The following is a 25,880-nucleotide window of genomic DNA, read 5'->3' as shown; positions in this document are numbered from 1 at the left end:
CGTTACAAAGTCACACTTCAGAAATGTGTCATTTTATTCTTCCACCAACAAAATAATCCCTATACCACCATTTCATAAACCAGTTGATAGTATCTTCATTTGAAAGGAAACATTATCACCACCATCTCCATCATCATCATCATCATCACATTACAAAGAACTAATATTTATTTAGAACTTTCTATGTTCCTGGTGCTGAGCTAAAGACATGAAATAAACGATTCCTTTTAATGACAACAACTAACTTCTACAGAGGTCGAACTTTGCTTTTCTTTACATTCATTGATTCATTGGCCATTTGTGAATCTTCTTTATAAAATTATCTGCTAATTTTTTGTGCCTGTTTTCCCTCAGTATGTTCATCATTTGATTGTTGATTTGTAAACACTCTTACATAAAAATGATATTAAACACTTATCTTTTGTTGCAAAAATGTTCTTCCAGTTTGTAATCTAACATTTAGCTTTGTTTATGATCATCTTTAACCTAGAGAATTTTGTGGTTTGGAGGTAGTAACGTCTATGAGTCTTTAATGGATTCTGCCTTTACAAACACTCTTAGAAAGTACTTCCACATTATCACGTCAGATAAATATTCATGTATTTCTTAAACTCTTTCTATGGTTTCAAATTTCATATCTAAATATTTTATCAATGGGGGATTTATTAATGTATGTTGTGATGTAAAGATTTTTTTTCCCAAAGCGTCTGCAAATTGACCAGTTGACTAACTGGATTCCCCTACTTTCCCCACTGATTTGAAACGCCACATTTATCTTACATGAAACTCATATTTACGTGGGTGTGCTTCTGCTCTCTTTGTACTGTTTCACTGATTTATCTGTCTATCCCTGCAATTAAACCAAACTGTTTAAATATATACAAAGCTACAAGTATGTCATTGTACATTACCCATCCATTGGGGTGAGTCCCCCTCATCCTGCTTTTTCAATACGTTCTTGGTGTTTCCAAAGTTCTGGGTAAGTTTTAGATTAATTTTATAAATCACTACTCCCTTCCAACTCATATTTTTATTTAGATTGTATTAAACTTCTAGATACATTTAGAGAGAGTCGGTAACTGCATACTGTTGGTTTTGTTTTTTTATTTTTTTAAGAGCATGGCACATTTTTTTCATTTTCTGTCAACTGCATGGTAGGTATTGTGCTATCCTGAATGAGATATTTTATACCATTATAGCACTGGTATGTAGAAAAGCTATAACTTTTCATTTATGTGTTTCTTTTGACCACACTTTATTTCTGAACTTACTTAAGAATCTAGTAATTTTTCAGTTTATTCTCCCGGCAGACAATCCTTTCACATGTAAATGACAATAACTTTGCCATTCACTTTCAAATAGTCAGTCCTTTTATCTTGTATTCTGTTTTATTTCATTGGTCAGAATTTAAAGAACTGTGTCAAATATTTTGAGAATTTTGAGAATCCTTTCTTATTTTTATAGGAATCTCTAGTTTTTCATGCTAAAATGTGATATAGTTGTTGATTTAGAAGTGAGAGCCTCTTTCTTGATTAAAAAACAAAAAACCTGTTGCTGTTGAGTCAATTCCGACTCACAGCAACCCTATGGACAGAGTAGAGCTGCCCCACAGGGTTTCCAAGGAGCAGCTGGTGGGTTCAAACTGCCGACCCTTTGGTTAGTAGCCATACTAATAGGTATTTGATTTTGGATTCTGTTTCTTAGGAAAGGGTGTTGAATTTTATTAAGTCATTTAAATAGGAAAAGTGTATAAATTTTCTCTTTTGACTTATTAGATATTTAAATATATTAATAGAGTTCCCAATATTGAACTATCCTTGAATTCCTTAATGGAAAGAAAAAAACGTATGTAGTCAGAGAATATTACTCGTTTATTCTACTGCCAGATTTGTTTTTATCATATTTTATTTAGTAGTTTAATATTATGTTCAAAAGTGAGTTTCCCTTTTAATGAACTACCTTTGCCTGATTTTGGTATTAGAGTTGCCAGAGCTACCTAAAATGAATTGGGTAGTGTTTATAAGCACTACGATGCTCCGAAACTTTTTATATAAAAAAGATACATTACTCATAAAAGTATCGTATGTTTGCTTTTCGTTGGAAGTAAACTTTTGATAACTTTTAAACATTTTTATCTTATATTTATTTGTTCAAGAGTCCTATACCCTGAGTGATTTTTAAAATAGTACGGCTTTTTCTTAAAACCAAGCAATTCGTGTATACATTCTCTAATTTTTTTGTTGTAAAAATAGTATTTTTAAAAGGATTTGATTACTCCCATTCTTCTCATAACTTTTATATGATTGAGGGAAGTTCTTTTCCTTATTTTCTTGAAAAATGCATAAGAAATTTATAGTTTTAAAGAAACAAATGTTTATTTTTGCTCTCAAAAATCACTTCTTTCACTGGTTAATTTAAAAAGGAAAAAAAATTAGCATTGACTGATAACCTATTTATAATCTGCTTATTTTTCTAAGTCTGTATATATATATGCATATAGACATATATACACACATGCATATACATATATGTACATATATGTAAAAACTTCAATACATATTCAACATATTATTCATTAATATATTAAATGTTTAATATATATTAAAGCTTTCACCTCTATTTTATTTCCCTTTCTTTTCTACACTTAATTTGCAGTTTCCTTTTTAATATCTTCCATTTGATACTTAGTTTCTTTACGTTTATACTTTAAGTTTTAATAATGAAAACAGATGCACTATGAATTTTTCTAAATTTAGTTTTGGTCCCATCCCATGAGTTTTGCTTCTTACTGGCCTCCTATTCCATTTACCATAATTGCGATCCGTGTTCACTAATATATATAAGTAAACAAAAAAAGTTTTTTTAAACCATTATAATGACATCACTTAAAGATAACTGATAACATTTTTCTATTTTAGCTATTAATTTTCCTAAATTTAAGTAATAAATATATTTTTAAGCAAATTCAATGTAGAAAAGTACACAAAATTAAAATTATATTATAAAATAATGATAGCTTTCACTCATGAACCCAAAACCAAACCCATTGCCGTCAAGTTGATTCCGACTCATAGCAACCCTATAGGACAAAGTAGAACTGCCCCCATAGGGTTTCCAAGGCTGTAAATCCTTAGGGAAGTAGACTGCCACCTCTTTCTCCTTCTGAGCAGCCAGTGGGCTCACACTGCTGACCTTTCAGTTAACAGCCAAGCACTTAACCACGATGCCACCAGGGCTCCTTTTTACCACATAAAAAATTTTTGTTTTATTTTATTTTTTTTACCGCTTGAAAATTTAAAATTTTCTCTCATGCAAATGACACCACAAACCAAGGTTTTAAAATGAAAATTTTGCAATATATGACAGAGTCTTCTTACATCCATCAATGAGAATAAAAAATTAACACAGATTTAGGGGGAAAGGAAGGAACGGCCTCAGGGCTTTGACTGGCGTTGGTGACAGTTGAGAAGTAACTTAGAGAAATGGCATCCTGACATGACTGAGTCTTGCCATCCATGATGTCGTAAGGGGGACTGTTTTCTTAAGTCCCTCACTGATGTGAAGGATATTTCTACATATAGGCCCTGCATAGTTCTTGCTAATTTTGATCCTCGTTGTTATATTTTTGTTCATATTGAACAAAAAATCCAATTATATTTTCATCAATTCAGTATATTAAAAAAATCTACTGCTACCTCTCATCAAAAGAGAGTCCTTTTAAAACATAAAATAGGTCAGGACTCTGCCCTGCTGTCAACTCTCTGGTGCTTCACCTACCCCAAGAATAAAAACCACAGTCCTAACCTTGGCCCTGGTAATGCAGTAGTTAAAGCTCTCCACTGCTAACAGAAAGGTTGGCGGTTCGAACCCACCAGCCCTTCCGAGAGAGAAAGATGTGGCAGTCTGCGTCTGTAAGGATTTACAGCCTTGGAAACCCTATAGGGCAGTTCTACTCTGTCCTACAGTGTGGCTATCGATCAGAATCGACTCGAGGGTAGTGGGTTTTGAAGACCCAGAGCTTTCCATCTGACCCATCTGACCAGGAACTGACTCTGAACTCATTTCCTCCCTCACCCCAACCCTGTCCCTGCACACTGGGTGCTCTCAGAGCTCACCAGCTCCTCGTTCTTATGTAAACGCCCCACGCTAATTCCTCTCTTGGGACCTTTGCGCCTGCTGTCTCCTGGCTGGCACCTTCTTCCCCCCGGGTATTCCTAGTGTGGCACCCCCATCACTCCCGATGCCCTCCCTGCATGCTTTTCTTTGTGTTCTTGCTGTTGTTAGGTGCCATCGAGTCGGTACCGACTCGTGGCCACGCTATGTACAACAGAATGAAACACTGCCCGGTTCTGAGCCATCCTCACACTGGTTGTTATGCTTGAGCCCATTGTTGCGGCCACTATGTCAGTCCATGTCATTAAGGGTCCTCCTCTTTTTCGCTGACCCTCTACTTGACCAAGCATGATGTTCTTTGTAGCCTCTGTCAATATCTGACATTCTAGTGTACCCTTATGGGCTAACCTGCTCTCATCTGTCTGCCTAGCTGGAATCCATGCTCCATGAGGGCAGAGACTCCTTGTGCTCATTACTGTATCTCCAGCACCATATACAAAGTATGCACTTAAAAAAACATTTCTTAATTGTGTGATTAATGCTCATAGTTTCTGAGTTGATTTTCTTAGGTTTTCCAGGTACATAATCATATCATCTGCACATGGTGATGTATACCTCTTTCTTTTCAATGTTTATTCTCATGTCATTTTCCCATCTAATTACATTGCCTAAGAACCCCAGAATTACATTAGATAATAGCAATGATTAAGCACGTGCTTATCTTGTTACGGATTTTAAAGCATTTTTTAGTATCTCACCATGCAACCTGGTACTGCCTGTCATTTGAAATAGACATATATGTTAATCGCGTTAAGGAAGGATGCTTCGGTATCTGTCTTACAGAGAGAATTTAGGAGAAGGGCTTTAAATTTTGTTAAATGAAAAAATAACCCTTGTCTTGTTACTTATTTTATTGTAAATGCTTTGATTGTTTTGCCACTAAGCCCATTGCTAGCTATTGTTTTTGACACATGTATTTAGTCTCATTGTGCTATGAGACAATTCTTCATTTCACAGACATTCCTTCACAGTTTGAAAATATGGGAGTGGCTGGTCTTACAACTATTTGAAGGTGGATTTTTTCACAAATTTTTAAATTTGCATTGTAGTTATTTGTCTCTTTGGCCTTCTCCTGTTATCTATAATGATCTTCCCTATAAAGTGATCTATTTCATCCATGTTGTCAAAGCTATTATATCAGAATTTTACAAAGTGGTCTATTCTAAGCCTTTCAATTCTCTGTTTTAAGTCCTTAATTTATTTATTGTAAAAATCATATTTTAAAAAGGATTTGATTGCTCCCATTTTTCTTGCAACTTGTTATAGATGCTTGATGGGGAATTTTTCCCCATAACTTGATAATTATATCAGCAGTATATCTATAGATTTGAAGGAGCAAGTGTTAGATTTATTTGTTTTTATTTATTTGTTTTTGCTTTCAAAAATCGTTTGTTTCATTCTGATTAATTCAATGTTTAAAAGCAAAAGATTAGTAATTTTACTGGTGATCTATTTATATTTGTTTACAATATGGTTCTTTTCCTTTCTCTTTATTAACTTTGTACTTAAGTATTCTCATTCTTATTTCTATTTTTGAGAAATTTACCTATTTTTTAATCCAGCTCTTGATTTTATTTTATATTTCAATTGCTTTTCTAGTCCCTAATTCATCAAATTTCAATTTTCCTCACTTTCATGTCTTTTTTCTGTTTTCTTGGGTTTAATTTGTTACCTTTTAATGAACTTTTGAGTTGAATCCTGAATTTCTATTCCTTTTTGTTTTTCGATACACAAAAGGTTGTTGTGTGGTGGTCATTAGTTGCTGTCCAGTCGATTCCAATTCATTTCGATCCCATGTGTGTACAGAAGAACTGCTCATAGGGTTTTCAAGGCTGTTAACTTTTGGAAGCAGATAGCCAGGCCTATCTTCTGAGGTGCCTCTGGGTGGGTTCAAATTGCCAACGTTTTGGTTATATTCAAGTGCGTCTTTGTGCCTCCCAATTTCCTCTCAGTACTGTACTAAAAGGAAGCTATTTCATGATTATAGTTTTATGTTCAGCCCAAGAGTTTACTATTGGTTTTATTTGTTTTGTTTTGTTTGCTAAGATGAGTGTTGCTGTTTTAATTTCTAAACGGTTAGGATGGAAAGAAGGCATTTTTCTCTTGTTATCTACTGCTATTCTTAAAATGGTTGAAGAAGATGGCTATTTATTTGAACCTGCTGACACTTTGGTGGACTAATTTGGGTTCAGTGAGAAGAGGATGCTCCCACTGTAGAGGTCGAGGCACTGGTGTGGACCTCAGAGCTCAGACCTGAAACTTCTGTTGTTGGCTTGGTGGTTGTCTTAGTCATCTAGTGCTGCTGTAACAGAAATCCCACAAGGGAATGGCTTCAACAAACAAATTTATTCACTCACGCTCTAGTAGGCTAGAAGTCCCAATTCAGGGCACCAGCTCCAGGGGAAGGCTTTCTGTCTCTGTCAGCTCTGGGGAAAGGTCCTAGTCATCAATCTTCCCTGGTCGAGGAGCTTCTCAGCACAGGAACTCCGGGTCCAAAACACTCGGCTTTGCTTCTGGTGCTGCTTTCTTGGTGGTATGAAGTACCCCTGTCTCTCTGTTCGCTTCTCTCTTTTATATCTTAAAAGAGATTGACTTAAAATACACCTTTATTTTATAGATTGAGTCCTGCTTCATTAACATAACTGCTTCTAATCCTGCCTCACAAACATCATAGAGGTAGGATTTTCAACACATAGAAAAATCACATCAGATGACAAAATGGTGGACAATCACACAATACTGGGAATCATGGCCTAGCCAAGCTGACACACATTTTGGGGGGACACAATTTAACCCATAACAGAGGTCAAGGGCTGAGACATGTGTATGAGGCCCCATCATTACATTTGGTCTTTTGTTCACTTCTCTTTACTACTTATACTCCTTCGTATACTTTAGTACTTTGTAATTTTGTGCATAGGGGCAGTGATGATTCAGTGGTCTAATTCTCACCTTCCATGAAGAAGACCCAGGTTCGATTCCCAGCCAATGCACTTTATGTGCAGCCACCACTGGTCTGTCAGTGGAGGTTTGTGGGTTGCAATGATCCTGAACAGGCTTCAGCAGAGCTTCCAGACTAAGAGAGACTAGGAAGAAAGGCCTGACAATCTGTTTCTGAAAATCAGCAATGAAAACCTTATCGTTCACAATGGTTCAGTCTTCACTGAATCACGAGGATGCCGCAGGGCTGGACAACGTTTCCTTTCATTGGGCATGGGGTCACCAAGAGTTGGGGGCCAACATGATGGTAGCTAACAACAACAACGAATTTTGTGTGTAACTATTCATGACGGCTATTCCGTTGCTTTGTGTTGTTGCTTACACCAATCACGCTGAGACCCTCTTAGATCCATGTATTTTTAATATCTTTGTGTAACAAGTCTTACAGAGTGCTATCTATGCCAGGCACTTTAGAAATAGTAGGTCACTTAATCCTCACAACAATCCTATGAGGTAGATGTTATCCCCATCTTATGCATAAAGAACTGAGGCGCAGAGAGGTTCAGTAACATGCCCTAGGCCACACAGAGAGTAATTGGAAGACGCCTTCTTTAACCCAGGTTCCAGAGTCTGCATTCTTTCTTTACTTTTTTTCTTGAGATATAATTCTCATAACATAAATTTCATCTCTTTAAAGTGTAGAGTTCAGTGTTTTTTGGCATATTCACTGTGTTGTGTAGCCATCACCACTGTTGAATTCCAGAACATTTCCATCATCCCATAAAGAAACCCCATACCTGTTAGCAGTTGGTCCCAACTCTTCCATCCCCCACCCCCTGGCAACCACTCCTCTTCTTCCTGTCTCTGTAGATCTTGCCCTTCTAGGCATTTCATGTCAATGGAGTCATATAATATATCACTTTTTTGTCTGGTTTCTTTCAGTTAGCATAATGATTTCAAGGTTCAGCCATGCTGTAGCAAGTATCAGAAGTTCATTCCTTTTTAATGGCTGAATAACATTTCATGGTATGGATGTACCGCATTTTGGTTATCCATTCATCAGTTGAAGGACATTTGGGCTTTTCTACTTTGGGGCTTTTATAAATAACACTGCTGTGAACACTCGTGTATAAGTTTTTGTGTGAATACATGTTTTCAGTTCTCTTGAGTATATACCTAGGAGTAGATTGCTGGGTCATATGGCAGTTCTATGTTTAGCTTTTTGAGAATTTACCAAACTTTTTTCCACAGTAGCTGCCATTTTACATTCCTACCAGCAATAGATGAGGCAGAGTCTGTGGGGTTTTTTTTTTTTTTTAATCATTGTGCTTTAAGTGAAAGTTTACAATTTCAAGTTAGTGTCTCATACAAAAATTTATACATACATTGTTATGTGACCTTAGTTGCTCTCCCTGTACTGTGACAGCACACTCCTCCTTTCCACCCCTGATTTCCTGTGTCCATTCAACAGCTCCTAACCCTCTCTGCCTTCTCACCTCGCCTCTGGACAGGAGCTGCCCATTTAGTCTCATGTATCTACTTGAGCTAAAAAGCATACTCTTCACGAGTATCATTTTATGTCTTATAGTCCAGTTTAATCTTTGCCTGAAGAATTGGCCCTGGGAATGGTTTTAGTTTTGGGCTAACAGAGAGTCTGGGGGCCATGCCTTCTGGGGTACCTCCAGTCTCGATCAAACCATTAAATCTGGTCTTTTTACTAGAATTTGAGTTCTGCACCCCACTTTTCTCCTGCTCCATCAGGGACTCTCTGTTGTGTTCCCTGTCAGGACAGTCATTGGTGGTAGCCGGGAACCATCTAGTTCTTCTGGTCTCAGGCTGATGGTTTATGTGGCCCTTTCTGTCTCTGGGGCTAATGCTTTCCTTTGTTCTTCATTCTCCTTTACTCCAGGTGGGTTGGGACCAATTGATTCACCTTAGATGGCAACTCACTAGCTTTTAAGACCCCAGAGGCCACTTATCAGAGTGGGATGCATACCATTTTCTTAATAAACTTTGTTATGCCTATTGACCTCGATGTCCCCTGAAACCATGTTCCCAGACCCCCACCCCTATTACTCTATCCCTCGAAGTGTTTGGTTGTATTGAGGAAACTTCTTAGCAGAGTCTGTGTTTTTAAGTGATGCACTTATACTTCAGCGTTTAACATGAATTTAACTCATTCAGATATCATTGCCTTGGCTCCTATTTTCTTATTTTCCTTCCGCTTGCATTTTTATGGAATTTCTTAAAGCCAAACTTTAACCTTCGGGCTTGATCATTCTAAGTAAGTACCTTGAATACACCATATGCAAAACATGTGGTTTGGGGCCAAATATAAGAGTATGCATCTATTAAATTGAGTTCCATACTTACTGCTAAAACAGATATATTTACTCTTCTGTCATATTTATTTTATGCTTTCTCTTTTTAATATTTCCTTGCTTTTCTTCACTTTTGCTATATATAAGGTCTGTGCTATATTTTATTTTTCCCATCTGGTAATTTGGATATAATTCAGTTAGTTGATATTTCGGGTGGTGGCTATGTGTTAGCTTTAAGTAATACTTTTAAATCTGTATTTCTCAAGATAACAGTTACAGATTTTTGAACATTTTTTAGTAAAGATAAAGATTCGGCACACATACATCTCTAGCACTATCTCTGGCTCCATCATTCCATCATTATCCCAGGCCATTCTCTAAGTCTGTATGCTCTGATATTTTTTATCCTATTTATTTTAGCTATAATTATTTACATATTGTGTAGTTTTTATTTCTATAATAAAATATTGTGATGCTGTTTTGTAATATTAATTATCAGTGTTATCTGCTTGATTCTATGCTTGGTGCTTTTGTAAAACAACTTCCTCTTTTGTACATTATTTGAATTCTCTTTTGGTTGTCTGAATTATGTAACCATAAAAGGTGAACAGGTATTATATCATCTGAGTCCTCACGTGCTTAAGATTTTTTTCTGTAACTTTTATAAAAGGCAAACAAGTAGACTGGATACATTATTCCAGCCAACTGTTGGTTCTTCTATTGGTTACCTTTATAAATTTAAAAAATGTACTAAAAATTTTGCTTCTGTTTCATCATTGTTTGGTAGTGTCTCTTTTTCCCCAATTTGTAATGCCAGGATATTTGCACCCTAACTCTTCCTTCCATACCTCCCCCATACATACACATACCACCAACCACAACTCACCGTCAGTCAGCTACTCTGTAACTTTGACATTGTCAAGGTAGTTGATATTTAGATCTTGATTCTGCAATCAGTCAACTCTTCCATAGTCTTTTCTTGCGTTGACTCTGAAATCTGAAAACCAATATTCAGTACTGTCATTATGGAATTATTCAGTGCTGGCCAAGGCACATCTTAGAATTCTATTTCCCTCTCAGCACATCAATGCCGCACCCCCTGGGCCATTCAGAGAAGGACACTCCTAGCATTCAAGTCAAGTGGACTCCCAGTTCTTTGCACCAGTTGTTCAAAATGCAACATTTTAGTTTGCTTCACATTTTGTACACGGTATTGCACACTTTTATTTTTGTTGTTTATATCCTAGCGTTTATAATTGCATTTATTTTTCTTTTTTGGTTTTGTCATGTCTTATTTAAAAAAAAAAACCTCTCAATCATACTTTCTATTCCATCATATTTTGATTTTTTCCTCTCAGAGCCCTCTGTCCTAGCCCTTTTAGTAAACCAATTGCTTACCTGCTGTCATCCTGATACTTCAGATTAGTGCCTGCCGAGTGAGATGCACTGTTTCCTAAACCCATGTCTTCCTCTTCTTGATTCAGTCCCTCCACGTTCCTAAGTACTATTCCTGAAAAACATAGCCAAGTACTTTTTTTTTTTTTAATGGGTAGATGTTAGATATTGCAAGGAAAGAAAATTACAGGACAGATTTCCTCACGAACATATACTCAAAAAAGTATTACAAGCTTCAGCAAACTGAATCCAGCAATATACAAAAAAGATATAATGCATCATGGCCACATGGGATTTATTCCTGGAATGCAAGGCTGGTTTAATTTTCATAAATTCTAAAATCAACCAATGTAATAATAATATTATCAAACTAAATAAGGAAAATCAAACAATGATCTCAGTAGATGCAAAAAACTGACAAATTTCAGCACCCATTCATGATAAATAAAAACAACAAAAGATCTCTCAGCAAACTAGCAACAGAAGGAGACTCCTTCAACCTGAGAAAGGGCGTCTATGAAAAACCCATATCATACTTAATTATGAAAGAATAAACATTTTTCTGCTAAGATAAGGTTACAGGCAAGGGTGTCCATTATCACCCCATTTAGCCAGCAATGGTCCTTGCCGGAGAAAGACAGCTAGAAAAAGAAAAATAAGGTCATATATATATCGGAAAGGAAGAAACGTAACTCCTTACACGCAGATGATCACCTATGTAAAAAATTCTAAGAATATACAAAAAAAATTCTAGAACAAATACTTGAGTTTAGCAAAGTCACAATATGCAATTTCAATATATAAAAACCAATTGGATTTCCATATTCTTGCAATTAACTATTAGAAATTTAGATTTTAAAGAAAGTCATTCACAATTGCAAGAAAAATATGGAACACTGAGGGATAAATTTAACAAAATACTTGTGAGACCTGTAAACCAAAACCTACAAAACATTGCTAGAAGTAAGTACAGGAAACATAAATACATTGAGAGAGATTCCATGTTCATGGATCAGGAGACCCAGTAGTGGTGTCAATTCTCTCCAAATCAATCTTCAGGTTCAAAGTCACGCTAATCAAAATTCCAGCAAAGGTTTAGTAGAAATTGACAAGCCTTTTTAAATATATTATACAAAACTGCAAATAACCTACAAGCCTAAACAATATTGAAGAATCTATATTACCTGGTTTCAAGACTTACTATGAAGCTATAGTAATCAAGGCAGTGTGTATTGGCAAAACAATAGAATGGAATAGAGAGTCTAGAAATAGGCCCCCATGAACATGTTAATTATTTTTTACAAGGGTACCAAGGTAATCCAATGGAGAGAAGATAGTCTTTTTAACAAAGGTACTGGAAAAATTGAACATCCATATGCAAAAAAAAAAAAAAAAAATAGGAATGAGCCCTGACCTTCACGTCATGCTAGATACAAACATTAACTCAAAATTAATTATAAACCTAAATGTAAGAACTAAATCTATACACTTCTGGAAGAACACAGAAACTAATTATTGGGACCCTAGATAAGGCAAAGATTTCTTAGACAAGACACGAAAAAATTCAGAAAAGAAATATGATCAATTGGATTTCATTATAATTAAACTTTTGCACTTCAAAGGACAGTTTTTGTTTTTTTTTAATGAAAACGCAAGGCACAGTCTGGGAGAAAAACTTTGCAAAATCCATATCAGATAATGAACTCATAACCAGAGTTTATAAAGAATCCATACAACTCAATAAGATTTGAATAGCCATTTTACAAAAGAAGATATACAGATGGCAAACAAGCCTGTGAAAAGCTACTCAACATCATTAGTCCTTAGGAAAGTGCAAATTACAAACACAATGAGATACCATCATACACTTACCAGAATGACTTTTTAAAAAAGTGATAAGACTTAGCGCTGACAAGAATGTGAAGCAACTGGAATTCCCATGCATTGATGTTGGGATGCAAATTATACAGCCCCTTGGAAAACAGTTTGGCAGTTTCTTATAAAGCTAACTATATAGTAACTATATAACTCATCCATTCCACTCCTAGGTATTTACCCAAGAGAAATGATAGCATTCATTCACACAAAGACTAGTATTCAAATGATCAGAGCAGTTGTATTCTTAACATCCAAAAACTGGAAGTAACTGAAATGTCCCTCATCTGGTGAGTGGATAAACACATTGTGGTATATCCACTCAATGGAATACTACACAGCAATAAAAAGGAGTGAACTACTCATATACTAAATAATATCGGTGGATCTCAAAAGCATTGTGCTAAAGGAAAGAAGCCACGAAAGACTACATAGTGTCTGATCCCATTTTCATGAAGTTCTGAAAAGAAATGTGAACAGAAGACAAATGACCCCAAAGGGGCAGGAGGGAACTTCTTGGGATGATGCAAATGTTCTGTATTATGATCGTGCATATGTAAAACCTTGTCAAATTGTAAGATTAAATGCAAAAATTTTTGTTATATATAAACTTCACCTCAATTTTTTTGCAGGGTGCTTAGCAGATCAGCTTTCTGGGTCTTTACTGAGGATTTTCCCTTATATCACCTTTACTTTCAAGTGATGGTTGTTAAACTGAGTACAGAATTCTAGGTCAAATTGTTTTTTTCTCTTGTGAATATTAGGTTGAAAGCATTGTCTTCTAGAATCCAGTGTTCTTATGAAAACTCGAACAACAGTCTGATTCTCTTTCTTATGAGGTAACTTATCCTTCTTCTTGAATTTTTTATGATAATGATATTAGCAAACCTTTACTGAGAACTCCAAGTTCTGTTCTATGAGCCCTATTCCCTGTGCCTTCGAATTTCTCAGAGATAAATCCAGTTGTGATGTCTTTTTTATTACTATTCTGAGCACTAAGAACAGTTACAATGTAAAGACTATTACCCTTTGGGGGCAGTTTCCTCTGTCGTTTCCTGGCCTTTTTTTTTTCTGTCTCAACATCTCTCTTCTCTTCTACTAGGACTCCCAAGGATGAGAACTCCTAGGGATTGAGCCTTTGTTTCTCTTCTCTCTGATCTTATAATTTCTCCTCTTCCAAACCCTTTTTTTGCTTATTTTAGTTTGACAATCATACTTTTAAACTCTAAGAGCCATTTCTTGTTTTCTGAGTTATCCTTTTCCCTAAGCTACAGTTCTTGTTCTTTGAAAGTAGAAGTACTGTTCTTCATGAATGTCATTGAATGTGCTTATTAGAATGTTTGTTTGCTTATCCTGCTTTTATTGCCTTTGTCTTTCTCTTTTAGCTGTCCTCACCCCACCCTGACACACACATACATACCTGCTGATCCTTGGTTGTCCATTCATATACAAGAAGGGTGGGGTGACTGGGTGAGTTTCCTCTGTTGTTGGATTAGCAGGACAAGTTCTCCGTTCCTCACTCTTGAGTAAAGATTCTGACAAGGAGTGTTGGAGGGGTGAGAAATGAGGAGTAATTTGAGTGACAGGTGTTCAGTTAGGTAAGCAGACCATGACAAGTTGAGTGGGGGAGAACTAATACCTTCCAAAAGGAGAAGATTGTAGTCCTGGGCATTATCATTCAAATAGGAAGATTTAGCATTTCCTAGATAATATATTCTTTGTGTGTGTGTGTGTGTGTGTGTGTGTGTGTGTGTGTGTAAAGGTCCTCTTTATCCCTCTCCTAGAAGTAAATTCTAGCACTCAGCTCAGCTTGTAGGAGGAGGACGGAATGGTGGTGTCAACTGATGCCCTTACACAGTGCACAGACCTCCAATTAATCCACCTGTTTGTAGACAAACTTCACTCCCCTATCCTGGCTAACAGGCTACCTCTGAGCCAGGAACCTCTCAAGTCACCTGGTTCCCACCTCCTCAGCAGCCCTCCTGATGCATATTCTGGTCCGTGCTATTCCCAGATTATGTTACCCACAAGCCTACTCCTATCTACTTTTAATCATTCAGAATTTGTTGCCTCACTCGTTGAAGACCTGCTCCTCCTATTCCACTTACTATAGGAGTTTGGTGGCTTCGTTTTTTTGTTTGTTTTACCATTTTGTATTTCTGTATGTTCACCACCGTGCAATCTCAGAAAGCACAGAGGACAAACGACTATGCACTCCTCCCTCTCACAAGAAGTCTTCCTCATCCTCAACTTCTGCCCCTCTGGCTTCTATACAGGCCCCAAAACAACTCAAAAAATGTCACCACTTTCATGGAATTGTACACGTAGGAGCTGTGGAATTGGAGCATGTTTTGCTGTGTATATTCTCAACAACAACAAAATAAATTAATTAAAAAAAAAAAAAACACTCCTACTAATGGGATCCACCACCACAGACCCTCTAGAAGTCACCATTACTTATGAGATGAAACATATTTCTAAATTTTCTATGATCATTTTAAAGAATATGTGTATTCTTCACAAGTTCTACACGTGTGTTAAGCAAATCAAGATTAATTTGATAATAACAAGGATGAATTCTATAGTCACTGTTTCTATATTATGCTTCTTGGTTTGTCAAAGATTGTAAATGATTTCTTTAAATCTTTCACTATAAATTTAGTTTTTTAAGAACAACTTTAGAAATTGCTTTATATGTTCAGATGTTATGTTTTTGGCGGTCTAAAGGTTCACCACTACTCAAGCTTCACAAGAAAGTAGACTTTTTTGTCAAGGCAAGATAACTACATTCTGTTTAATTATTTTCTACTGCATTTCAATTTTTATGATATTGTCTATAAAGCTTTCTTTTGATTTATATATTCTTGGCATATCCTGCCCATCCCTTTCTTCTTAACCTTCCTCTGACAATTTGCTTTAGCTGTTTCTCCAAAACAGTAAAAAAAACCCTCTATTTTAATTTAATTTTGATCCGTGAAGGGGGTTATTTCTATTTATCCATTCAACAAATATTTATTGAGCACCTGCTATGTGTTAGGGCTGATATTCAGATGTGAACAAAACAAAAATGGTTCAAGCTATTATAATTTAATTTGTGTCTTATTTTCTCTATTTAGATTCACAAACTATTTGTTTGTTTCTTTGTTTATTCTACCAATCCTTACCTTCAGATCAGAAGGGGGGAAGAGTAAGATAAGGATTTCATACTCATTCATCATTGGAAAAAAGTAACTCTTAGCAAACTAGGAATAAAAATGATCTTCTAACCTGATAAAGGATATTGATATAAAACATACACACACATATGTTTTATTGATATAAAACAAATATATAACCATTGGTAAGACTAATAACTTTCCCCCTTGAGATCAGGAATGAGACAAAGATGCCCAATTTCACAACTTCCATTCAACATTTTACTAGAGGTTTTAGTCAGTGCAATAAAGAAAAATAAAGACATATAGATTAGAAAGGAAAATATTATCTTTATTTGCAGATGACACAATTGTGTACAAAGAAAATCCAAAATAACCTACAGTTAGAATAACAGAGAACACTAGCAAAAATGCTGAGTACCAAGAAATATACAAATATCAATTTTATTTCTATATAATGGCAACAAACAAATAAAAATTAAAATTTAAAAAGTATTAACACTTATATTAGCATCAAAGAACAACATGCCTAGAAATAAATCAAAGGAAACATGTGCACAATTTCTACACTGAAAACTACAAAATATCGAGAGAAATTAAAGAAAACCTAAATAAAGATTTCATTTTATAAAAACGCAAATCTTCCCAAATTGATTTATAAATTTACTGCAATCTCAATCAAAATCTCAGCAGTGTTTTTGGTGTGAGTGTTCTTATGCGTGGAAATTGACAAATTGATTCTAAAATTTTTATGAAAATTCAAAGGGCCAAGAATAGCTAAGGCAATTTTAAAGAAGAAAAGCAAGGTTGAAAGATTCACACTACCAGGTATCAAGACTTCTTATAAAGTTATAATAAATAGAATAGGATGATACTGGTGCAAGGATAGGCAAACAACAAAACCAAACCAATGGAATAGAATAAAAAGTCCAGAAAAAAAAAAAAAACACCCAATATTCAATCACCTGATTTACGAAAAAATGACTCTGTAGTGCAGTGTTTTCAATAAGTGGTGCTGGGTCAGTTGGATGTATATGTGGGAAAATATGTATCTTCACTCCTATCTCACGCCATACACGAAAGATCGATCCCAGATGGACTGCAGCTGTAAACGTGAAAGGCTGAACAATAAAGCTTTAAAGGGAAAACATCCTTGCAAACTTGAAATACACAGATTCTTAACTGGGACAAGAAAGCACTAGCCATAAAGGGAAAAAATTAATAAATTGGACTCTCAATTGAGAACTTCTGCTCGTCAAATATACTATTAAGAGAGTGAAAAAGCCAATCAGAGAGGTGAAAGAAATAAACGCACACGATCTCCAACCAAGGTCACTTAGCCAAATTGATATATGAACTCCTACAAGTTGATGAGGACAACATTTTAAAAATGGGACGATAGGCCAGTGACACAAGCTGATACTTCACAAAAGCAGATCTCTAAACGCTCAGTAAATACATGAAAAGGTGTCTAAGTAGTCATTGTCTTTGTTAGCTGCCTTCAAGTCAGCTCCAACTCAAGGTGACCTTATGAATAACAGAACAAAATATTGCCTGGTCCTGTGCCAGCTTCATGAAAGTTGGTATGTTTGAATCCAAAATAATCATCAGGGAAATGCAAAATAAAGGCACGATGCTATGCACTAACCTTCAGAAAGGCTAAAACAAGAAACATGGAAAATGCCAATGGATGTGGAACGGTTGGAACTCTCATTTGATATTGTTGGGGGTATAAATTGATACAAACACTTTGGAAAAGTATCTACCAAACCTAAACTTGTGCGTATCTTTGACCCAGTAATTCCACTCCTAGGTATACATACTCAACCAAAATGCATACATATTTTAACAAAGTTAGAATACAGTCATGCATCCTGTATGTCCATGATAGGTTCTGTGAAATAGGACATTACGTGATTTGTACATTGTGTGCACACCATATTAAACACAGGAAGTCCCTGGATTGCCAAAGAGTTCAGTTCCTAAGTCTGTGTTTAAGTCGAATTTGCACATAATTAGGAACGGTTAGGTACAGTTCGTATCTAACATCAGTTAGTCAAATATTTGTCTTAGTATATAGTATATCGTGTACTTTTCTGTGCATAAAAAACATTAAAGAAACACGTCCAGATATACTAAAACATTTTTAACATAATGATACATTAATAATAATGATAACGTTTTGATGCACATCACAAAGTCATGCCCATTTGTTATTAGGATCATTTTATATACCTCAGATTTTTAATATAATAGGCTCTATGGGGGTTGGGACCACTGACATATATGCAGACGTTGCCCAAACAGATGTTATGTGGCTCGTGACCGTATTCACGCCAGCAACGTTCATAGCAGTCAAAAACTGGAAACTCCTCAAATGCCATCAACAGTAGAATAATTAAGTAAATTCTGATGCATTCACACCGTGGAATACTACACAGTCATGAAAATGAAGAACTATACACTCTGGATGAATTTTACAAATCAATGTTGAGAAACAGAATCCAGAAAAGAATACATACATACTATATGATTCAATTTATGTTAAGTAAACAGCAAGATAGTGATTACTCTTGGGGAAGTGATGGTAGCTGGAAGGGAGCAGGAGGTGTCCTTCGGGTGCTGGTCTGTTCCTTATATTGATCTGGGTGCTTGTTACACAGCTGTGTTCAGTTTTTGAAAATTCTTCAAGCTAAATAGTTATAATACCTGCATTTTTCTGTATGTATGTGATACTTCAATAAAGTTAAACAAAAAGTAATGAAAGAAAATGTACCGCCTTTATTTTTACGGATGTTGGTACCACACATGAACTATATTTACATATAGATACTCTTTGTAAGACTTGATGGCCATGTTTTTTGTTTGCTTGTTTGTTTAGGTTTGTAAGATGAGAAAATTAATATTGCTTCCCTACGACCTTTCTAATTTTATCAATACAGCCATAAATATTTAGGCCCAAGCTATATTTGTAATTTTAACCCCGGTGGCATAGTGGTTAAGTGCTCTGGCTGCTAACCAAAAGGTCGGCAGTTCATATCCACCAGGCGCTCCTTGGAAACTCTACGGGGCAGTTCTACCCTGTCCTATAGGGTCGCTGTGAGTTGGAATCGACTCGATGGCAACAGGTTTGTAGTTGTTTTGTTTGTTAAATTATTGTACGTTTTGAGCATTATTTTGCATTTTGTTTTATAGCCACGTTTACCACAATTGTAGACTTTATTAAATATTGAACTGATTTCAATTGTTATTGACTTTTACAGCTCGTATTCTCCATTCTTGACTTAACTGATTTTGATTCACCTCTCGTTCGACTGGGAAACATCTTTCGAGAGATTCCTATAGAAAGAGTAACCCCCTATGATTTGTATCCTATCTAATATAATTGATCTTTCTTCCATCACCTCATTTAACACTTTTTTTAATGATAATTGTCTGTATTTTGTTTCTATCGGTTCTTGGTGGACCGAGTTTTGGTTCTTCTTTTTTTAAATAGAGATATTGAAGTAACACATTGTTAGGCTCACATGATTGGGCTTAACTATTGAGAAAACACATTTTAATATTTTTCTCCATTAATCAAGACTGGGAATGATACAGTATCTCTCCACTCTCCTCAATTTAAAATGATACATTCTGTGTATTTTTTCATCATGTTTTCCTCTTTGTATCAATTTTAGTTGATATAATACAGAATTTAAATATTTCCATTAAAGAACTTATTTTCCCCTTTGCCATAAACTCCATAGCCATTTTTAAAATGATTATTCTGAATAAATATTATGTTTCCCTCTTAGTGCTTTGTGCCATTTCATTTACACTACGTCTTCTCAGTTCCTGACTTCTTTATTATTTATACGCCCTTCATTCAGCTGGAGCAATTCTCTGAGTATTTTTTTAATGAAGGGCACATGGGTGGCAAATTTTCTAAGTACTTGAATATTTCAAAATGTGCAACGTTATCTCAGGAATGAGAGTTTGAGAGAATGTAGAATTGTTCTTTCAATTAAAAAATTACCTTTTGTTATTTCAAAGGCAGTATATGTACACTGTAGAAAATACAGATAAGTAAAAGAAAAGAAAATCACCACCCGGAGATTACCACTGTTAACAACCTAGAATGTACTTGTCCAGATTTTTTTCTGTACACATATATATGCATGTTTATCAAAGTAAGAGCATACTGTAGACATTGTTTTGCAGCCTGCAAAAATAATAAATCTAATTCGATAAACCAATTTCCACCTTTCCATAACATCATGTTATAATATTAACTAACGCTCGGACTGTACTCAAATTTCCCCAATTATTCTATGCAAATGGTTGGCCCAAACCAAGTGGCTCTAGTCCCTAAATTGCTTCTAATCTAGAATGGGGCAAGGGCAGTGGTGGCTCAGGGGTAGAATTCTTGCCTTCCATATGGGAGACCTGGGTTCAATTTCCAGCCAGTGCACCTCATACGCAGTCACTACCCATCTATCAGTGGAAGCCTGTGTGTTGCTATGATGCTGAACAGGTTTCAGAGGAGTTTCCACACTAAGGCAAATTAGGAAGAAAGGCTTGCGATCCACTTCTGAAAATCAGCCAATGAAAACTTCATAGATCACAACGGTCCAATCCACGACCGATCATGGGGATGGTAAAGGGCCAGGGAGCGTTTAGTTCCGTTGTGCATGAGATTGCCATGAGTTGGGAGCCAACTAGGCAGCACCTAACAACAACCATCTAAACCAGGCCCCTTTTCATGACAGTACTTGTCGAAGGGACGGGGACAAATGCTCCGTCTTCTGGATTTGACTGTTTGTCTCCTCCTGTATTATTACTGAGGCCCAGTCTTCCTTCTCAAATCTCTGTGAACATTGCTGTCTAGCCTCTTGTCATTTAATATTGCAGAGGAAAATTCAGATAGCAACTTGATATCCCTCCCTGCTTCCTAAGATCCTCTGTAGACCCTTGAAATTCTAAATCGCCGTGAGGCTCTAACTCCATGGTACCCAGTGAACGCCTTAATCTAAAAGCTAAAGTTTTTACTGAGCTCATTGACTTTTTCTTCCATTTTCTTTTTCTTCTGCTCTTCTCTTTCCTTCCAAAATTTCATGATATGTCATTTTCATTTTCTGGACTTATCTTCTGAACTTGTTTTCTTACTGTCCTTTCAATCATTTTCACCATTTTATTCCTTTCATTGGCGTTATAAGAAATTATCTTCTAACTCATAGGTTCAGGAATAAATGCTAGGATGGGAGTCCCAGTTGACGCAGCCTTTGGAGCTTAGCACACTACCCAGGAGCATGAGTATTATCTACCCAACCAGCATTCGCTGAGTTCGTCCCCTGGACCAGGCTCTGTTCTAAGTACTCAACAAAGATCACCTGAATTAATATTCACAACAAACCTATTAGGTTAGGATTATGATTAACTGTATTTTATATATGACAAAACTGAGGCCCCAAGAAGGTAAGTTACTTGCCCAACCACATGGAAAATAAGTGGTGGGACTGGCATCCAATCCCAGGCTCCTCCCTCCTCCCTCTGCACACCACTGGTAGCCCAGATTGGCCCCACACTTCCCATCTGACAGCCCCACCTCACACCTCCCCTACATCTCAGTGGGTTCTACTAAACTTTCCACTTACTTCCCGGGTAAGTTGTTCCTTCACATGCAACCAGATGTAGATAGGCCCTTCACTTTGTCTGGTGCTTTTTGTGCTATACTTCATAGAAACTACTCAGAATGTTGAGATATAGGTGGCTGCTTGCTCTGGTTTCCAGCATGAATGCAAATTTTCCCCTCTATTTACATTTGCAGGGTGGGATATTTCAGTGTGAAACCTTATGCTAAACATGCATTTAAAGATTTTTGTTTCTTGTCTAACCTACCAAAATGTGAGCTCCAGTTTTTTCATCTCCTATCCAAACACCTTCCATTGACTCCCCAACCCATACTGAACAATGTGAAACTCCTTAACGTGGAGATAAAGTTTTCCAAGAAGAAGTACAGCGTGACTTTCCAGTCTTAGTCCCTATCTCTCCTGTGTATCCTTTTTATTTTAGGAATTGACCCACACATTCACTTTCCCCATCCTGGCCTTGCCCCTTGGCACCATACTTAACTCTCCATATGAAATACCCTTTCCCCCCACCCCTCCCCACTTATAAATCCTTATCAACCTTCAATAGGCAGTTCAAACGCCAACTGCTCCTTGAAATGCCCCCTCGTTCCATCCCCTTTCCATCCTTGGATGTTCCACAGGCATTTTACCTCTATCTCCCTTGTGGTATTCTCAGTCAGGGTCCCAGCAGAAAACAGACATCACACTTAAATGAGGATAATTCAAGGAGGGTTTAGTGCCAAGGGGTAAATTACAAAGAGATAGATGGCTATAGAGGAACCTCCTGGGATAGTGGAAGAACCAGTGGCTGGACCTAAACGGATGAGGAAAAGGAGAGATTCCCTTGTCCTGGAAGGAGAGAATCCTGTATTGCCTTGAGAATAACAGAGACCTTCAGTCAAGGGATACAGCCAGCCCAAGGTGACACAGAAGGAAGCATCCAGCAGAATAAGTACTCTGACCTCACTCTCATCCCTCCCTCAGATCTCCTGCCAGAGATTCTGGTTGGTTGGTTGGGTTCCCATTTGTCAGAACCCAACTTGAAGACAGATAGCTCAGAACCCAACTTGAAGACAGATAGCTCAGAACCCTTTGATATAATCCATACAGATCAGCCTCCTGGGAGTTAAGAATAGAGAAGAGTAAAAGGGGAAGAGAGAAAAGAGTAAAGGAAGAGATCAGCTGTGGGTCCTATCATTTTCATTGTTTATAGTAATTATTTTTGTCAACTTTCCCACCAACTCATGAGCTTCCTGAGGGTGGGGGCCATAGCTCTGCTCTTCTGTACCCCAGTTTCTAACATGATGGCAAGTGTGTGGCCAGTACTCACTGAAGTTTTGTTGAATGAGGGACAATAATGACATAACTCAATCATTTGTTTTGTTGCTCCAGAGGTAGGAAAACTTGTCTTGGGTGATTTTCACTCCCCTATTAGAGGTCAGGGGCCCTGTTGGCACAGAGGTTAAGAGCTCAGCTGCTAACCAAAAGGTGGGCAGTTTGAATCCACCAGCCCCTCCTTAGAAACCTTATGGGGCAGTTCTACTCTGTCCTACATGGTAGCTATGAGTCAGAATCGACTTGACAGCAATGAGTTTGGTTTGTTTTCATTAGAGATCAAGAGCATCAATTCAGAGATTCTGAGGGTGCCATTAAAAAAAAAAAAAAAAAAAAAAAAAAACCTGTTGCCATCAAGTCAATTCCAACTCATAGTGACCCTGTAGACATATGCTTTTCAACTTGTGTACTGGTCCTCTCAGATATTAAGCTCTGAGTCTGGTGTCATCTGTACTGAATTCCAAATGGACTAGCCAACTCAGGCTCTTTACTCAAGCACTCCTTCGTCCACCAGTAACCAACTGACTAGCTTTATTCTTGCATTCAGTCACTAATTCATATATACATTGATTTGCTGAGCATTCATTAAGCACCTACTATGCCACGGAAGAAAGGCCTGGTGATCTGCTTCTGAAGAGATTGTCATTGATGTTATTGTTAGTTGCCATCAAGTCGATTCTAACTCATGGTGACCATGCATACAGGTTAGAACTGCTCCATAAGGTTTTCAAGGCTGTGACCCTTCAGAAGCAGATCACCAGGCCTTACTTCAGTGATGCCTCTGGGTGGGTTTGAACCACGAACTTTTTTGTTAGTAGTCCAGTGCTTAACTATTGTGCCACTCAGAAAACCCTATGGAGCAGTTCTACTCGGTAACACATGGGATCACCATGAGTGGGAATCAACTCAACAGCAAAGAGTTTGGTTTGAGTTTTTCTGTGTGTACAAAATGCTGTCCCTGGGTGGCACAAATGGTTAAGTGCTCAACTACTAACCAAAAGATTGCCAGTTTGAACTCACCCAGAGGGACCTCAGAAGAAAGGCCAGGTGATCAGCTTCTGAAAGTTCATAGCCTTGAAAATCCTATAGAGTGCAGTTCTTCTCTGCAACGCATGGGGTCTCCATGAGTCAGAATTGACTCGACAGCAGTTGGTTTATGTACAGCAACCAACCACCTGTCTGTCAATGTGTCATACTGTGGTGGCTTGTGTGTTATGATGGTGCTAAAACTATGACACAAATATTTCAAATACCAGCAGGGTCACCCATAGTGGACAGGTATCAGCAGAGCTTCCAGACTAAGACAGACTAGGAGAGAAAAGCCTGGCAATCTACTTCCCAAAAGTTAGTCAACGAAAACCCTATGGATCACAGTAGAATATTGTCCGATACAGTGCTAACAGGTGAGTCCCGTAGGTTGGAAGGCACTACACAATAGCCTTAAACACACCAAGGATCATGAAGATGGCTCAGGACCAGGTAGTTTTTTGTTCTGCTATAAATAAGATCCCCAAGAATTGGAGCCTGCTGAACAGTAACTAACAGTACGTAACAACATGTATGGCAAAGATTTCAAACCCATACACCCTCAGGGGCCATGCAGTAAAGGTAAAGGAAAGAAGTAGTCCTGGTATAAGGAAGCAGGTGGTGGCAGGACAGTGGCATAATGGAGAGTGCATTCCCCATTAAAGAGGGCAGCCCTCACCTGTGGTAGCTGATTGCTGCTGCAGGAATGTGGGCCCATTGTTGCCATCTCTTCCTTTCTTATTTCTTTTCCAAAAGAAGACAGATCTTCAGGAAAAATATCTCTTTTTTAGAGGTAGGCAGCTCATTCCATTTAAACACATACACAGTGAACAATCAGAATTTATTTGCTGGTTGATCGATTTGCCTGCAACCAGGGAAAACCCAGAGACCATTATACATGTTTCTTACCTTTGTGGATCCTACTCCTCATGGGGAACTAGGACAAAATCACAAGTAACTCAAATACACGTGGAAAAGAAGTACCTAATGAGAGGTAGAGATAACCCTTCAAGGACAATACTGTTCACACTGCTGGTAGCAAAGCTCTGTTGCACACAGCCCAGGTGCAACTGTGTTCATCTGAAGGTGAGAAAATGGGAGCAGAGAGGGGAAGGTGGTTGCCCAAGGCCACACAGCTAATAAGCAGTAACATGCAGCAGGAGACCTGGTTTCCTGATCTTAGTTCAGTGCTGCATCCATGCTGGCATGCCACCTAGACAGACAGCTCAGACCTCGAGGAATAAAGACAACTGTTGTCCACACCAGAGTGAGCACATTCAGAGAGGAAACAAAGCACTCCGAAGTGGGCCAAGCACCATTCTGGTGCCCGTTGGTCTGTGTGTGACCCCTGTAAGTCTTCGAGGAGGACACTGGCCCTTCTGAAGTATGTGATGTGGCCACATCAAGTGAGATGGTGACAGTGGAAGTACTTAGTCAACTGCAGAGAGCATCCAAGCAGATGGAAGGAGCATCTCCATGGCCAACCCACCCAGGCAGCCTCGACCCAACTATGTCCAGACTTGGAAACCTGACTTTGGAAGCAGAACATGTAAGACTTCGTGATTTTGATTGGAGTGACACCCGTATGGGACAATCATATGCTTTCCCAAGACAAAATAAACCCCAAACAAAGGCAGAAAGGGAATCATTGTTGACTAATGCTCTGTTCATCTTACTTTCCAATATTCTCTTAGACTACTGCCGAGACCAAATGAAAACAGTTGTGCTGATGTAATAACTAGAGACTTTGATCCAACACTCATCAAAGCCATTCTGAGAAATTTCAGAGCAGAACCACTGGAGTAACATGTCATAAAATGGATGTGAGCCTTGACTTTTTTTTTATTTACTTTTTTTAATTGATGTAATTGAATGAAGTTTACATTTCAAGTTAGTCTCCCATACAGAATTTTTTTTAAACATACACTGTTATGAGACCCCAACCGCTCACCCCATTCTGCGACAGCACACTCCTCCCCTCCGCCCCTGATTCCCCATGAACATTCAACCAGCTCCTAACTCTCTCTGCCTTCCCCTCTCACCTCTGG

At 37.5% G+C, this 25,880-nt stretch overlaps 1 long non-coding RNA gene across 10 annotated transcripts in view; it reads right to left on the bottom strand.

The window, feature by feature from the left end:
* The window catches only part of LOC111819632 (uncharacterized), a 203,601-nt gene that overhangs the window by 158,587 nt on the left and 19,134 nt on the right, over positions 1-25,880 (bottom strand). For 5 of the 10 annotated variants that reach the window (XR_002823217.1, XR_002823218.1, XR_002823219.1 and 2 more), the window contains exons 2-5: positions 24,512-24,697; positions 14,125-14,239; positions 10,833-10,944; positions 10,321-10,431 (exon numbers count right to left, since the gene is read on the bottom strand). This is a non-coding gene — a long non-coding RNA (uncharacterized LOC111819632). Of the gene's footprint in view, positions 1-10,320; positions 10,432-10,832; positions 10,965-14,124; positions 14,240-24,511; positions 24,698-25,880 lie in introns of all 10 variants that reach the window. The other 5 variants (XR_002823212.1, XR_002823213.1, XR_002823215.1 and 2 more) reach the window with 4 other exon arrangements.

Source organism: Trichechus manatus, unplaced genomic scaffold, assembly GCF_000243295.1.
Source record: "Trichechus manatus latirostris isolate Lorelei unplaced genomic scaffold, TriManLat1.0 scaffold00014, whole genome shotgun sequence".
Taxonomy (NCBI): Eukaryota; Metazoa; Chordata; class Mammalia; order Sirenia; family Trichechidae; genus Trichechus; species Trichechus manatus.
The sequence above is the reverse complement of the archived record's forward strand: the minus strand, read 5'-3'. Positions and strand labels throughout refer to the sequence as shown.